Source organism: Rhinolophus sinicus, chromosome 17, assembly GCF_057876585.1.
Source record: "Rhinolophus sinicus isolate RSI-liver-muscle chromosome 17, RSI-T2T, whole genome shotgun sequence".
In the NCBI taxonomy this organism is placed as follows: Eukaryota; Metazoa; Chordata; class Mammalia; order Chiroptera; family Rhinolophidae; genus Rhinolophus; species Rhinolophus sinicus.
The window spans coordinates 208,412,190-208,428,009 of NC_142517.1; the positions used below are offsets into that span (position 1 = coordinate 208,412,190).

The window sequence follows — 15,820 nt, forward strand, 5'->3', positions numbered from 1 at the left end:
GAAAAGAGTTTACAATTTGTCAGGCCATCTGTAAAGAGAGAATTTTTATACACTGGATTCATTCAACAAACATTGAGTTTTTTTCTACTAAACTGCAAAGAGTTGTGCTAGACCCTTCGCTGAACTTCTGAAAGGAAATAATCAATGCGTTTTCCATGTCCTGTCGCTGACAAGAAAGCAGCAGGGAGCGGCTGAGTGACTCAGGGTGAGGCCCCAGGCCGAGAACTTGACTAACCCAGGATGGGGAAGACCACATCCTGTCTCTTATTTCTGCTTCTCATTAACAGGAGGTTGTGTGTGTTCAAAGAGCGGTGCAGATATTAATCACATCCACAAACACTGAGGGAGACTTTCTAATGTGGAGGAGTGTGTGCTGTTCCCAAGGTCAGTAAAGGTCACCCACGCAGTCAACGTTCAAGATAGACGCAGCCATCCTGGAGGATGAAGTCCCAACATGGCCCCGGTGTTAGCCTGGGCACAGAGGGAATCACTTATCCTCACCCTTACCAGGCAGAACGTGCAGGGAGTTTCCTCACTCAGCCTGGAAGGGCTCTACTGGTTCTCAGAGAACTGTCAGGAGGAAGAAAGGAATCTTGGGAGGAAATGCTCTTGCAAGATCTCCAGTGTCATACTTGTTACTTATAATGCTGCCTTTCATGTTCTAACAGGCTTTCTTTCCGATAGGGACTAGTACTGGTCCTGCTGGCTGCTATAGAAGGTGGGTTGAGTCTGGCTGGATGCTGCAGCTTGTTGAGCTGCCGCCTTGAAGAAATGGGGCTCAACTTGCATCCGTGGCTGGGAAGGTATAAGGCAATTGTGTTGCCGGACCAGTGAGCAAACACACTCAATGAAGCCAGAGGCCTTAGGCAATAATTAGGACAGTATTCATGATTCCTTCTTCCCAGGTTAGCTCTGTGGGAACAAGTGGCTTAACCTAGACCCAGAGACATGGCAATGACCTCTAACAAGTAAACTGTTAAAGACAAATCTATAAGACAAGTGAATAATTAACGTGGGTTCCCGGAGATGCTCAGTGAAGCATTTCCAGAACATCTAACCACTAACAGTAAACGTTAATCGGCACCTTTAGATTATACAATCAGACAACAAGATCAAACGGGTGGAAGTCGTAACTCAAAACACTGCTTTCCAAACAAGTCAAGTTGAAATAAAGTCTTACTCTTCGTTAATGGGTTTCATAGCGTTTCTGCCCTGATAGGTACAGAGAGTTTAATTATAGAGTGACCAGCACAAGAGTATAGTCTGCCCTTCATAACCAAGCCTGGAAAATTATGTGTGATGAATATTTGTGTAGAATAAGGCTGGTTATTCTCTCTCTGGAAGCTGCAGCACAACTCCATTGCCAGATTAATCATTAAACTAGGCAATTTTGAGATTAATTCAATATTATAGTCTGAGTTTGGATGCACAGACAGGAAGCTAGAGATATTAAGGGATAGGCCAACATGAAATTCAGTCCCAACACTAAACTCAAGCCCAACTTGCTTGAATGATTTGGTAACGGTGCCTGGCAGTCCCATCGTCTGCTTCCAGTGCACTCCTCAGGCCGTGCCACTTTCTCTCCACCTAGGATTCAGAGTGGCCTCTTCAGTTGGGTCCTAGCCATGAAAACAACCCCAGGTCCACAGCCGACTGATCACAAGGGCAAGTTCATGAGAAGGAAGAGAGGAGAACGTGTTTCCTCCCGCTGCTCTCGGGAGGTAGGGTTAGCTGTGCTGAGGCCAGTTCTGAACCTCACTTGCCACAGTTTCTGGGGTTCCTGTGCGGCATGTGGCCTTGAGAGGACAAGAGACGGGAGGAGAGACAAGTGCAACCAAGTCAAAGACGTTGGTTATCGCTTTCTTTCACCTTCTGAGTATCTTTTTTCCCTACAAACAATCGGTGGAATGAGTTTGACCCTTTCCCCAAACTCCCAGTACAATCCAACCTCACCCAGTTCTCCCCACAGCTCAGAGCTGTGCCCAGGGGCCCAGGGGCCCAGGGGGAGAAGGACCATGTGAAACATAAGGCATGAATCAGAGCCTGCTGCCGGCCCATCCCGAGCCCCAGCAGGCTGTGCACCGCTGGGCAGGGCTGCCGCTGCTCTCCTTTGGCCGTTCACTTGAGAACCCCGCACTGCTCTGCAGGAGCGGGCAGGGATTGAACATGAACTAGCCCGCCAAGGACAGGCGGCATCTCCCTTCCCCCTGCGGCTGATTTCCAGAGCTTGTAGGTAACAGGCCTCGGCCAGCCTTGGTCTAGGAGAGCATTCTGGTCCCAGACTTCACTTACCCTGGCAAACAGCCTGCCTCCATGTTTCAGGGGAGCCAGAACCATCCCTGTGCAGGGGGCCTCCTATGGCTTACTTAGAACAGTATCCTTTTCTGCTGCTTCGGTTCTAGCTGCTTAGCTTCCCCGAAGCACTGAGAGATCCTGTGGGCACACAAAGTCCTGCCTCATTACGAGTGCAGGCAGAGCCCTGGGGTGGTTGGGAGAGCTTCCAGGTAGGCCCCTTTGCAATTAGTTTATTAGTTGTAATAAAGGAAGAAGCTATGTGTCATGCGTGAAGATAGATGGGCATCATCTATGGGCCGACACACAGAGCAGGAAGAGATGAATGGGGCTGGTAGAATCAACCCCACGAAGGAAGAAAATTCAGGGCAAGAGTAAGGCCAAACTTGCCTCCTGTCGTTTGGGGCCATGGTACAGAATCCCCAGGGTGGGGAGATGGGCAGATGACCCCACAGCCGTGCCACGGCTGTGCTGACGCATGTCGCTTATATGTGAGTGGATGCAGACTCTCACCCTCATGGAACATGACCCTCCACCCCCAGGTTTGTGGGAGCAGTGACCAGAGACCGGGAGGGAGAGGTGGCCCCTGAGACCACAATAGGAAATCCTGACTTGGAAGAAGGGGAAGTACAGGGATATGGTTTGGGCTGAGATTCAAATCCATCAAGCACTGGTTGCCACCAAAAAAACACTTACCTGCTTTCTTCTCTATGAATGTTTATATTTTGGGTATCTCATATAAATGGACACATAAAGCCTTTTATGCCTGGCTTCCTTCAGTAAACACAATGTTTTCAAGTTCATCTGTGGTGGCATTATCAGGCCTGGGGTTGGCTGCATTGGGCATATCTATCCTAGTCCCCACCACAAATACAGCTGCTAACAGGGCCCCCTGCCCCACTTCCACTGCTAAGGGTTTGGTAGTTTCTTAAAGGCCAAATGATTAAAAAGCCAGACATATGCACACAGAAGGTCCCATTTTCCCCTTCCTATGGTTTAGCTCCAGTTTTCACATTTCCCCAACAATTAGTGCACAGGGCTATATGCAAAAAACAAAAACAAAAAACAAACAAAAAACCCAAAAAAACTGAAAACTAGGTCTATTGTACTTTGTGAGCTATTTAAGGATTTTCAAGCGTAATCTGGACGCCAACCAGGTTCCTGACTGGGGGTCAAACTGCCCAGAGCCCGCCTGGGCTGGAGTGGTGCCGCTTCGCACCGTGCGCAGCAGCTGTGGACAGAGGTGCTGTGGTTTCTCCTCCACTGGCGGTCAGGCGCCCTCCCTGGGCTGAGGTCTGCAGCCTCCTCGCTCCCCATCCTCCTTTTGAAGAATGTTGACAAGACGGGGCTGATTCTTCCTAGATTTGTACTCCAGTGGGGTCTCTGCCATTTCAGACCTTGTTCTTTACCTCAAAAGAGTTCGACATTTCATGTTTTCAATTGCCCCCAGATTGATGAGCCTTCAGAAAACAGATTTATACTAACTACATTTGCAAGAGATTCATTTACCACCTGGATTGAAATTTACTTAATTTACTGTCGAGGTTTATACCAGTCAGAATAGGTTGGCTATGCTGCTATGATCACTTCAAAACTCAGGGCCTTAAAGTAACAAACAGTATATTTGTCCCTGTTGGTGCAAAGGCCACTGCAGGCCCCAGCCACTCTCTGGGGCAGCTGAGCTCCATGCGGTGGCTTGGCTGTGTACCTCCACTGTAACCATATTGCTGCGATTCCGGAGCCAGGGAAAAGGAGCACACTGGAGGGTCTCTGCTGCGACTGAAACGCTTCCCCGGAAGTAACACACACCAACTCCACTCACAAGTCACGGGCCAAAGCAAGTCATGCAACCGCATCTAATCTCCAGGGAGAAGGGAATAACATTTCCCAGCGTTTTCCTAGAAGGAAAAGAACTGGAAATGTTGGAGGGGGGCAGTGATGTCCGCACAACTAGATGTCTGTCTTCCCTCCAGAGAGTGAAGCGCCTGAGAGATGGATTTACCTCACAGAGATCCGTGGGCCCAAACCACACAACAGGAGCTGGGCATGCAATTGTTCTTATAATAATAGCTGAAATCCTCTAATCATAGCTAATGCTATTATGCTTCTTTTATACATTAAGTCACAGGATGTGTAATGATGATGGTTAGGATGAATCTGATGAGACTTCTTTGCTCCTGTTGATTCAGTTTGAAGATGAGATTATTTGTGGCCATCAGAAACAGGGTTTCCCAATTGAAAAATGGGCAGAGGACCTGAAGAGACATTTCTCCAAAGAGGACATACAAATGGCAAATAGACATATGAAAAAATGCTCAACATCACTAATCATCAGAGAAATGCAAATAAAAACCACAATGAGATATCACCTCACCCCAGTCAGAATGGCTATTATCAACAAGACAAATAGTAACAAGTGTTGGAGAGGCTGTGGAGAAAAAGGAACCCTCATACACTGTTGGTGGGAATGCAGACTGGTGCAGCCGTTTGGAAGGCAGTGTGGAGGTTCCTCAAAAAATTACGAATAGAATTACCATATGACACAGCAATCTCTCTCCTGGGTATCTACCCAAAAAATCTGAAAACATTTATACATAAAGACACGTGTGCTCCAATGTTCATTGCAGCTTTGTTTATGGTGGCCAAGACATGGAAACAACCAAAATGTCCTTCGATAGATGAATGGATAAAGAAGTTGTGGTATATATACACAATGGAATACTATTCGGCAGTAAGAAAAGATGATATAGGAACATTTGTGACAACATGGATGGATCTTGAGAGAGTAATGCTGAGTGAAATAAGTCAGACAGAAAAAGCAGAGAACCATATGATTTCACTGATATGTGGTATATAAACCAAAAACAACAAAAGAACAAGACAAACAAATGAGAAACAAAAACTCATAGACACAGACAATAGTTTAGTGGTTACCAGAGGGTAAGGGGGGCGGGGGTGGTAGATGAGGGTAAAAGGGATAAAATATATGGTGATGGAAGGAGAACTGACTCTGGGTGGTGAACACACAATGGGATTTATAGATGATGTAATACAGAATTGTACACCTGAAATCTACGTAACTTGACTAACAATTGTCACCCCAATAAACTTTAATTAAAAAAAAAAAGAAACAGGGTTTCTCATATCCATTCATTTTTGTGTACTGTGCTAGAAGCATGTTTCTTCATGGTAAACACTTTGGAATAGATTCAAGTATTACTTTATGTTTCTATAACAAAATGGATGGATGGATGGATAGATAGACAGACAGTTTGTATGTGTATGTATGTGGGTGTATATATGTGGGTATATATCTATACCTATAGTTATCTATCTATAATCCTCAGTGATTAATTCCATGGTCAATTTCAGTGAGGTTTTCTTATTTTTGTGTTTGTGTATGTGTGTGAGATTTTGGAAGCACACTGGTTTCCTTGATTGCATCTGGGAAATATACTAGTATTCCAGGAAGATACTTCTCTTGTCTTACCCTTAAATTATGAAGGGGTCCTACCGTGTTTCCCCAAAAATAAGACCTACCTGGACCATCAGTTCTAACGCATCTTTTGGAGCAAAAATTAATATAAGACCCCGTATTATATTATATTATATTAGTTATATTATATTAAATTATATAAGACCCGGTCTTATAGTAAAAGACTGGGTCTTATATAATTTAATATAATATAATACTGGGTCTTATATTAATTTTTGCTCCAACAGACGCATTAGAGCTGATGGTCCGGCTAGGTCTTGTTTTCCGGGAAACAGGGTAATGGCCGTTATCCATGAACTGATTACAGTTGCAAGTATTTGAAGACCTCATGTTCCCTAGTAATAAAATAATGATTGTATTAACTCAGGGTTTTCTTTGACTCATTTTGGGATCTTTCTTTAACTACAGAACATAGTATTATTTATTTATTTATCTAGTCTAACATTGAATATCTCAACAGATGGTGCTCATGTAACTTTGTTCATTGTTCATTTTATAGTTGAATAAAGAGAATCACTTCCTTTTTAGTTAGCTTAAATTACCATATACTTTACCTTAATTCTAGTTAGTTAATCTCTTTTATGCCTAATTAAACCACAGTAGGTTACTCATCTTCACGTCGATATTTAAACATTCTCCATCAGGAATCCTAAGGTTCAAACCTTGGTAGCTGATCTGAGCCTTCACTCTGAGATTTTTGGGTCTTCAAACACGATAGAGTTCCTTGGCAAATTGCTCTTTTTTTTCAGAGTGAGAATTATAATAAGAGAACAACATTTTCTTGCTTCTCCTGAATGCCAAGGATGGGTTTTAGTGGGATGATAAGAGTTGTGTCTCCCCAGCTGCATTCCCTCTCTTCTCCCAGTGGTAGTTTCCTTTCACCGTGGCTAATGATGGTGGCTTTTCACAGTATCCCTTGCTGTCATCACCTTTTATGAGAGCTGGATTTCAGAGCCAGCCTGCTGTCAGTGAATGGTGAATCCTCCTGGCAGCCACACCAGTAGCTACTTGACCAGCAGCCCATATCCTGTGACTTTGCCATACAAGAGGAAACAGCTGTCTGAATGTCTCCCCATAACAATCATGGCTGTTCCCTGTGGTGTACAGCAGCTGTCGTCCTCAAGAGTCCTTGAGCTTCAATATTGCATGTCTACATTAAAACACAGTGCGAAAGCTTTTCAGTGCCTCCACAGGTCACTCATAGATCTGTTTGCTCACCTCTAAGAGCAGCTCAGAGGAGTTTCCTCTTGGAGTGTCCACTGTATTCTATAGCTGCCTTATAAACATTGCCCACACCACCTTGAAGAGCAAGGACTCAGTCTTACCCAAACTATGAGTCCCACAATGGAGTCCTGCACATACTAGGTGGTCAGCAAATGTGTGATGAAAAAATCTAACTTTCAGGATGAACCACATGAAACTGCCAATATGCAACTATTTTTTAAAATTTATTTTTATTACATTATAGGGATGACGTTGATCAGTAAAATTATATAGGTTTCAAGTGTACATTTCTATAATACATCTTCTATATATTGCATTGTGTGTTCACCACCCAGAGTGAGTTCTCCTTCCATCATTATATATTTGACCCCCTTTACCCTCTTCTACCACCCTCTCCTCCCATATGCAACTACTTTTGACCTACAAAAATGACAATTTCATTTGGATCAACTTGATTTATAGATGCATCGATTTTCATCTCATTAAAATTGTAATGTTTATTATTCTTATCAGTTCTCAAAATTTTTCCTAAGATAAAATATGGTTACCTGAAAATTTGGACTTGGTCTCTGCTTAGGCAGAACCAGTTCATTGTTTTCTTGAATAATCTATGTTTTGTATAATTTCAAGGCATGAGAAAAACTATAGCATATGTATTTTAATGAGCTGTGTAAAACCTTTGATTCATTTCTTGTTCTAAATCTTAAAAATCTTAAAGAATCGCTCAGAAATTTTATCATTTTTCCACTCTGAAATCATGCAGTACCTCCTCTAAATTCTCACTCGCAGAGCGATGAAAACAGCAAAATACTAGAATTCATTGCGACATAAAACCCTGGTACCTAGCAGACATCTTAATGCCATGGTCTGGGACAACTTGATATCCGTTATAACACAAAACAGAGCTGGGTAAAATCAAACAAGCAAACAAATAAATGCAGACAAGTCTGGGGATTCAACTGATGACTTTGCCTAGTCAAAATTAGGATGGCCTTTTTTTTTCTTTTTCTTTACTCACTCAATCACTCAATTGTCTCCTAATTTAGGGATCTGGCGCCTGCACCATCAAGGGGATTTTTTGGCAGCTGCTTCTCCTTGGGGGCTGCATTCTCCTCTCCCCACTAGCTCTCATCTCTGCTCTTCCCAGAAGAGCGATGATAAAGGTAGGCTGGAAGGCTGGAAGGCTGGATGAAAGATGAGCAGTGCATCTTGGGAGTTGTAGGCAAGATGGAGGAGGAGGAGGAGGAGGAGGAGGAACAGTGCATTTTGGGAGTTGTGGTCCCCAGATTATAACAACGATTGCCAATACCTATGGAGTGCTGACTGTGCATCAGTCACCGTGTTGAGTACTTACCATAAGTTACTAAGAAAAATTCTGTTAAATTTCCATTTTCCAGCAGTGGTGTCTCTTGATTAATTTTATTGCTTTACTCTTGGGAGTTACCTGGATTTCCTTCCTCAATTTCAATCAGTTCCTGTGCATCTTTCTGGATAATTCTAGAAGTCCTTAAAAGTTGTTGTGGGGACAGAGCCAGGAGTACAGTTTCCAGGCTCTCGGCCTCACGTGGAAAGGTGCTGGCTCAGGTAGTAAATGGCCATCAACTGTGATTGCATGGCCATCAGCTGTGGCTAGTTGGCTGTCAGCTGTAACCAGTGAGCAATTGGCCACTAATATAACTGCCGTGGCTACGCTAGCAGCAAATGGGGGCTACCAAGAAGATGGTGGCTGGCAAGCGCGGATTGCAGTTAGGATGGCGGGTTGCGGATAGTGTGGCTCCTGCTTCCTGTGTCTCCAACCCAACTGCCAGTGAGAATATAGCGGTATGACTCCCCTACCTATGGCTCAGTGGGTGTTCCTTTTTGGCCTCACCATGTCCTGCATTCTTATGTGGGGAGCGGGAGCTGAGACCCTGCCTGACGCCCCGCATGACATAAAGCCTGAAATTAAAAAAAGAAACACAGTAGTGATGGGCCTTTAAATTGTCCGGGGGCTGCTTGCATTTCCAGTTCTGATTGTTTTCAGATATTAACCAACGGACAGAGAGGTGAAGGGTTAGGCAAAGCTCTAATGCAAGTGTCAGGGAAAAAAAAAAAAGACTAGCTCCAAGGTGAGTGCAAACTCCACTGAACAGAAAATGTAAGTCAAAGTACATGCATGCCTTAGTTTGTGAGAATTTGATAATCTCACCCATTTTCCATAGAGGTTTACTTTTGTGAGGAATACGCATATCAAGGGACCCCCACGGTTTGCACAGTTAGAGGGTGTGTATGAAATAATACATTGCATTAACAAAACCAGTCCCATGGAGAGAAAAGTTTAAACCTTCTTCAGAGATTCCCTATTTATTTACTGTTGGCCTGCCCCACTGAAATGTAAGCTCCCAGCAGGCAGGGGTTGGTCTGGTTTATTGCCTGCTGTGTCCTAGCGCCTGGATCAGTAAATCTTTGTGCATGATGCACCCCTAGGCTTTTCTGAAAAGATAGGCTTCCTACTGGGGAGAGATGATTCGCAAAGTAATCAGGAAATTCTTTCAAATTCCTGTTCCAAACCCCAAAATGAGGAAGAGGAAAGGACCTCCTAAAACACTGACTGGACCAGGATATCCTGACAACCTTAGTGGGTGGGGGCTTACCAATTTTATTTGATTTAAAAAACATAACAGATGTGAGTTCCAGTTAGCTACTGCTGAGAAACAGACCACCCCAAACTAGTGGCATAAAACAACAGCCTTTTTCTTGTACTCACAAGTTCTGTAAGGTAAGAATTTAGAGGTGGCTGGTCTCTGCTCCATGAATGTTGTCTGGGGCCTGACCTGGCAAGGTCTGAAGGGCAAAGAGGCTGGAATCTTCTGAGGATTCATCACTCACACGTCTGGGCTCTGGGTGAGACCCCTGGAAGTCTGGGGACAGCTGGGTCTATTGAGCAGATGGCCTGAATGTGGCTCAGGCTTCTCAGCAGGTGGCTGGGTCCCCTGGAGGAGCTTCCTAAAGGCCAAACACCCCCAGAGAACTGTTGGACGCTGCCTCACCTTTCTGACGCAGCCTCAGAAGTTCCAGAGTCACTTCCACCACACTCTACAGTCACAAGCTTGCCCAGATCCAAGGGCCATACCCTACCTCTCCATGGGAGGGATGGCAGAGAACTTGTGCCTACTTTTCTAAACTTCCCCAATGTCCTAGGTCCTTCCATCGGGTGTCTGCAAGGAGATAAAGAGCATGTGGTTGTGCAAAAGAAAGTAGCTGGTTAAAATAGCGCCAGAATCATTTCCCACAAGTATTTATTGAATGTCTGCTCTGTGCCAGGCACTTGTGTAGGTGGGGGCTGCAGCGTGGAACAAGGTGGACCAAAATGCATGTCCTTAAGTACGCTACATTTCAGTGGGGTGAGATGGACAGCAAACACGCAAGTAAGTAAAATGGACTATATTAGATGGTTCCCACTTCATGAAGAGAAATAAGTCCTGGGAGGCGATAAGGAGGGTGGGCACGGGGGGAGGGGCAACCACAATTTAAAATGGAGGGGAGGCCTGAAGGAGTCAAGGGAGGACGATGGGTTAAAGACAAACACAAATTCTTTGACAATCTTCCCTTCAAGACGCGGAGCCCATGTTCCCTCCTTTTGAATCCTGGTGTGTTCCCTGATTGCTTTGACCAATGGAGTACAGAGCAAGTGACTTGGTAAGAGTTCCCTGATTAAGATCGTAAGGAGCAGGCAGAGCCAGCCTTGGAAGGGGCCCCTGGTATGACTTGCGCATGAAGGCTTCTGGGACCTTCCACTTCAGCACAGTCACTGAATATCATCCAGTCCCTAAGATGATCGATTGGGGGAGAGTTTTTAATTAAAGTCATTTGGAGAACTTACTGACTGAAGTAGGGATGGTGACAAACCGCCTCTGTTGATAGGAGGAATGGCACCGTTTTCTGGGCACTGCTGATGGCTGATGAGGCAGAAAAGGGTTAATAAAAGTGAGCCTGAGGGGGGACTGCCCAGGCCTGCATCCCCTCCCTGGGAACGCCCAGGCTCATCCCCCTGGAAATAAATCTAAGATGTCTAAACCCTCATAAAAAGAGGAGATAAGACCCGGTTTTAACTGGTTCCTCACACATGTGCAAACTGCCCGAACCTGCCCATTAGTTGAACTGTAGCCTAAATACAATGCAATTAGAATGGAACAAACATTAAGGCTTGCCCCTCCCCCCTCCTCCCTCTGTGGGTTTTCTATATGCATTCTGGGTAAGAGCATGTGCAGAAAGAAACTAGTTATATAACCAACATGTCGATCAAATGACCTCATTCTATACGTCCCATCTGCCATAAGGAAATTTACCTACACTTTCCTATATAAGAAAACGCTAACCTGAAGTTAGGTGCAGGCCTCTGCCCTGGCAACGTCTAGGCCGGCTTCTTTCTTCTTGAACAAACTTACTTCCTTGCTCTCCTCATTTCAGGCTGAGTCTGAATTCTTTTCACCTTTTGTGAACGACCAGGGGTTAATTCCAAGGACACAACAATGGCTGAGCCCATGACTCTGCTGATTAGCAGAATGGCTGTGAGGTGGGCTGCCAGGGAGTTGAAATCACTTATTCCAGATGGCACAGCACTGAGAGGTTGAGGGAATTTGAACCCAGTTCTGTCTCCAACTCCTGTGTTCTGTCCCTTCTCTTATTCTCACAGGACGGGGACCCCACAACTGCCCCCCACCCTGGTGACCCTTCAGAGAGTCCGCCATGCTCTCTGTGGTCCTGTGAACATCTTTTACAAGGGACATGAGTACATGCAGTAAAAAATCACCTCCCATCGCTGCATGTTTATAGATATTGTTCAACTGTTTCCTTGAGAGGAGTGAATTAAATTCATCTGGGTTCTAGGCTTTTTAAGCTCTCCATAGCCAGGAAAGTATGCTGTCCTTTGAATTTAGTAAACAGTGTGCTCGTATCAGTGGAGAAGTCACCCCAATGCCACCCTGTCTCACAGAGGTGCTGTCAGCACCCACCCCCACAGACAGGTGTGGAGATCACCAAGTGACAGAACGACTGAATCCTGACGAACATTCCAGAGCAGTTTGTAATTCCTACAAATTAACGTCAAAAATTCTTTCATGTATTTTACCTTACGCACACAGAGATTTGTTCTTTAATTAAAACTTCACTGTGGGTATTTGTTACTGGTACAATTTCAGACCCAGAGATAAGCATTAGGTGAATTATACGTGGGTAGGCAGGTCTCTGTTCAGACTGCTCGTATCGCTCTAGATGAATGTCTCTGCTACGCAGGACCAGGAGCCTGAATACAACGTTTTCATGTCCTCGGCTGTAGACAGGACCAAGTGTGCAGTGGGCCGACGAGTCAGCCCAGTGGGTCTAAAGAATTTCTGCTGACTTCAAGGCAGGGTGACTCATGCCAGGCCCCAGGGTCATCGCTAGGCAAAGGGAGCCATCAGACATCGGATCAGGTTGCCATCTTAGACTGCACAGAGAAAAGTGTGGGTGTTGTGTGCTGTGGATGTATATTGTGTTGTATTGTGGTATCGTGTGCTGTAGCTGGTGTCGTGTGTGTTGTAGGTGTGTGTTTTGTGTGTGTGTGCTGTGGGTGTGTGTGTGTTGTGGGTGTGTGTATTGTGAACGTGTGCACACACGTGTATGACTGCTCATGCAGGGAGGGAGTAGAAGCAGATGGGCCCAAATGGGCTCAAGGTCAGGAAGGCAGGCGGTCCAGAGATGAGGGAGGTGGTACGTGTCCGGCCTGGCGGTCCTGGAGGGGCCCAGGAGGCACAGCCCCAGAGGATAACCACACCTGGCCAGGTGAGGGCCATTACTGCCAGGCCCAAGGGATGACTGAAAAGTGGACAGTATTTCAAGATCAACATAGAAATCACCCCACATGGAGGCTGCTCCAAGGGAAATAAAGGCCAGGGAAGGAGACACGGAGTCAGAGTTTCTGTGTGTCTCCCAGTGAGGCTCAGAGGAAAACACATTCCCTGCCACACCCTCTGTCTTAGCTGACCTTCTGGGCCTGAGCTATCATTGGCCCCTGAAACCTTCTCTGCCGCACAGGTAGGTTTGCATCTCCATTTCTGTCCAATAACTATTTACATTTGCACCTGCTTATCTCTGAGAAGTTTCTCGCCTTTTTCCTTGACATCTTAAGCTCTATGTCTCTCCAGTGACAGCCACACACACAGAGGGACACCTGCCTTCGCACTGTCATTTGGCTTTATCGGGAATTCTGGTTCGTAGCCACATTTATGAATCCCAGGCTTCTTGCTAAACTGGACTTCTTAGGATGAGAGGAAGAAACGTTCACATCTTTCACATAAATGATGGAAGTGACAATGGCTAAAAGCTGCCTATGGAGCCCATTTCTTTTTCTATTTCACTTAAAATCTCTAGCTTCCGACCACAGGGGTCACCTAACCTGGAAGGCCAACTCAGAAACCCTGGAATCTCAGGAAAAAGTGGAAAGGACTGAAAGAGCCATGACAGTGCAACACAGGGTCCACAATAAAAGCACCAGGGGGCAAAAGCTGCCCATCTCATGGAGTATCCACCCCTCCCAGGAATGATGTAGCTATGGGCCAGATCTTGGTCACCAGTGAGGAATGCACTAACACCCCACATGTGACTTTCTTAGGACCTTGGCTGTGTGTAGTGATGTAGTGCCACCGACGGCCTGATTTTGAATTCTGGCTTGGCCACTGTGGTCTTGGGAAAGTCACATGGTCTTTCTGAGCCCTTGCCTTCTCATCTGTAAAATGGGCTGATGGCACTCAGCTCAGAGGCTGCCATTGAGATAAAGGAGACACTGAGTGTGACAGCCTCCAGAATGATGGTGGCACAGGATCCACACCCAACACCAAGGACTTCCTCCTTTAAAGTCAATGCCAGTTCTTGAGGGAGTGCTGTCGTGCCCAGTTTGGACATAAGCAAAAGAAAAAAATGTTAGGTCTCCCTTGAGATTTATCTCATTTCTTTTGTACTCCTCAAACTTCACCCATTTTGCTCTTGTGGTCCCCTGAACCAGAACCCATAATTCAGGAGCTAAGCGCAGTCTAGGGAATGAGGCTTTACGAATCTTGTGCCATCTCTGCACTTGTGGGTAAATGTAGGTGACTTAGAGACTCTTGGAGAGCATAGGCCAGAACCCGAGGCCCTGGGTCCCTCCCTGGAGTTCCATTGCTCGCTGTCCCACAGGTCCACTTGGTCTCCAGGACCAGCCCTTGCCAGCGCAGCTGTGTATGGCATCCCTACCACCACCACCCACGGGCCCTTCCCAACCCTGTGCCAGCTGCTTCTGACTCCTGACATCTCTCAGCTCTTCTTTGCAGCGACCGCCAGCTCTTCTTCCTGCTCCCACACTTGCCTCCCTCCATCCAATCTCCCCACTTGGCGGTCCCCTCCCTGACCTCACATCTGCGTCAGAGCCTTCAGGGCCTGGCTGCTGCTTGCAGGACAACCAAGGCCACTCCTGGCCAGTGGACAGCTGAGGTCCCAGACAACCACTCCTGGCACTTCCTACGCCACTTCCCCACAATCCCGAATGGGCAGCAGTGCCCACTGGGCTTTTTATATGACCCTGCCACTTTCTGAAATTTCCTCTTCTTAGATTTCTAATTACTCATTTCTGCCTGGTAAAGCTCCCCAAGATTAACTCAAATGTCATTTTCTCTGAAAAAGTATTCTATAATCTGCAAGGCAGAATAAAGTCTCTGTCCTATAAGACTCTTCCGACTAAGGGAGAGATGGAAAGTTAACAGCCAGATAAAATACACTGTGATCAGAGTTAGAAAAGGAGAAGTGATATAACTAACCATGAAAGTCACCATTTATGGGATGGCAGGCCGTATTGTCGCTGCTTCACAAATACAAGTTCATTTAATCATCATTACAACCTTAAGAGATAAAGACTACTAACATTTCCAATTTTATAGATGAGAAAACGGAGGCACAGAGATGTGGAGACTTGCCCACCGTCACACAATGAGTATGTGATAGTCAGGATTTAAGAATCTGCCTTCTAATCATTGGATCATGCAGTCTCTTGCTGGCTCTCATCACTTCGCATTCATGCCGTCCTAATAGCAGTGTCACATAGCCCCAATCCAAGGGTCAGGAAGGAGCTGTCTCAGGCTATTGTCGCCAAGACCCAGATGCAAAGCCACATTCCCACAGCGGTCACGAGCCCCTACAACCCTGATGGAGACACATACACGCAAAATTACCAAGGGTAGAGTAGGAACGTATCACGCAGGAAGCCCTCTGCTGCATAGATATACAACAAATAATCCTTTAGTATAAATATGTCCCATACAATCACATATACAGTAATTCACTTCTTAGTATAAATACATCCCAAATATCATATGGGACACATGTATATTAAAACAATAGATTCACTGTTTGAGTAAAATTCACATGTAACTGGATGTCCTGTATTTTTTCTGGAAACCGTACTTGGAGGAGACTAGGTTTGGGAAAGAAGACCCTGGTCCGAGTTTGGGGTCAGGCTGAGTTTGAGATGCCTGTGGGCCACCCATGCAGAGATGAGGGGTGGCCAGTCGAATGTGTAGGGGGTGGCGCTCAGCCTGGGGGTGGGAAACAATGTGGAACTCATCAGAGTGTAAAAGTGACAGAAGCCTCTGGTGTAGGTGTACGCGCTGCATGAGGGGAGAGCTCGTACCTGCAGACAGCTCTGCACACTCACGACCCTGCGAGCCCCTCCCGAAACACTAACTCAGGATGACCGCTCTTAGTCAGGTATCCTGGACAGTGCGAAAGTGCGGAAGAGTGACGCTCACTTGGAATTAGAAG

The 15,820-nt window shown here is 45.8% G+C and overlaps 2 long non-coding RNA genes across 2 annotated transcripts in view; both read left to right on the forward strand.

Moving 5' to 3' along the window:
- LOC109451456 (uncharacterized) overlaps positions 1 to 4,716 on the forward strand; it is a 31,967-nt gene extending 27,251 nt beyond the window's left edge. Inside the window, exon 4 of the long non-coding RNA XR_012490363.2 lies at positions 288 to 4,716. This is a non-coding gene — a long non-coding RNA (uncharacterized LOC109451456). The remainder of the gene's footprint in view (positions 1 to 287) is intronic.
- Positions 4,717 to 7,422: 2,706 nt separating this feature from the next.
- LOC148754921 (uncharacterized) lies at positions 7,423 to 15,247 on the forward strand. Its single transcript, XR_016019681.1, has 4 exons — positions 7,423 to 8,175; positions 10,316 to 10,419; positions 10,608 to 10,690; positions 14,941 to 15,247. It is a non-coding gene; the product is annotated as an uncharacterized LOC148754921 (long non-coding RNA).
- Positions 15,248 to 15,820: the final 573 nt, after the last annotated feature.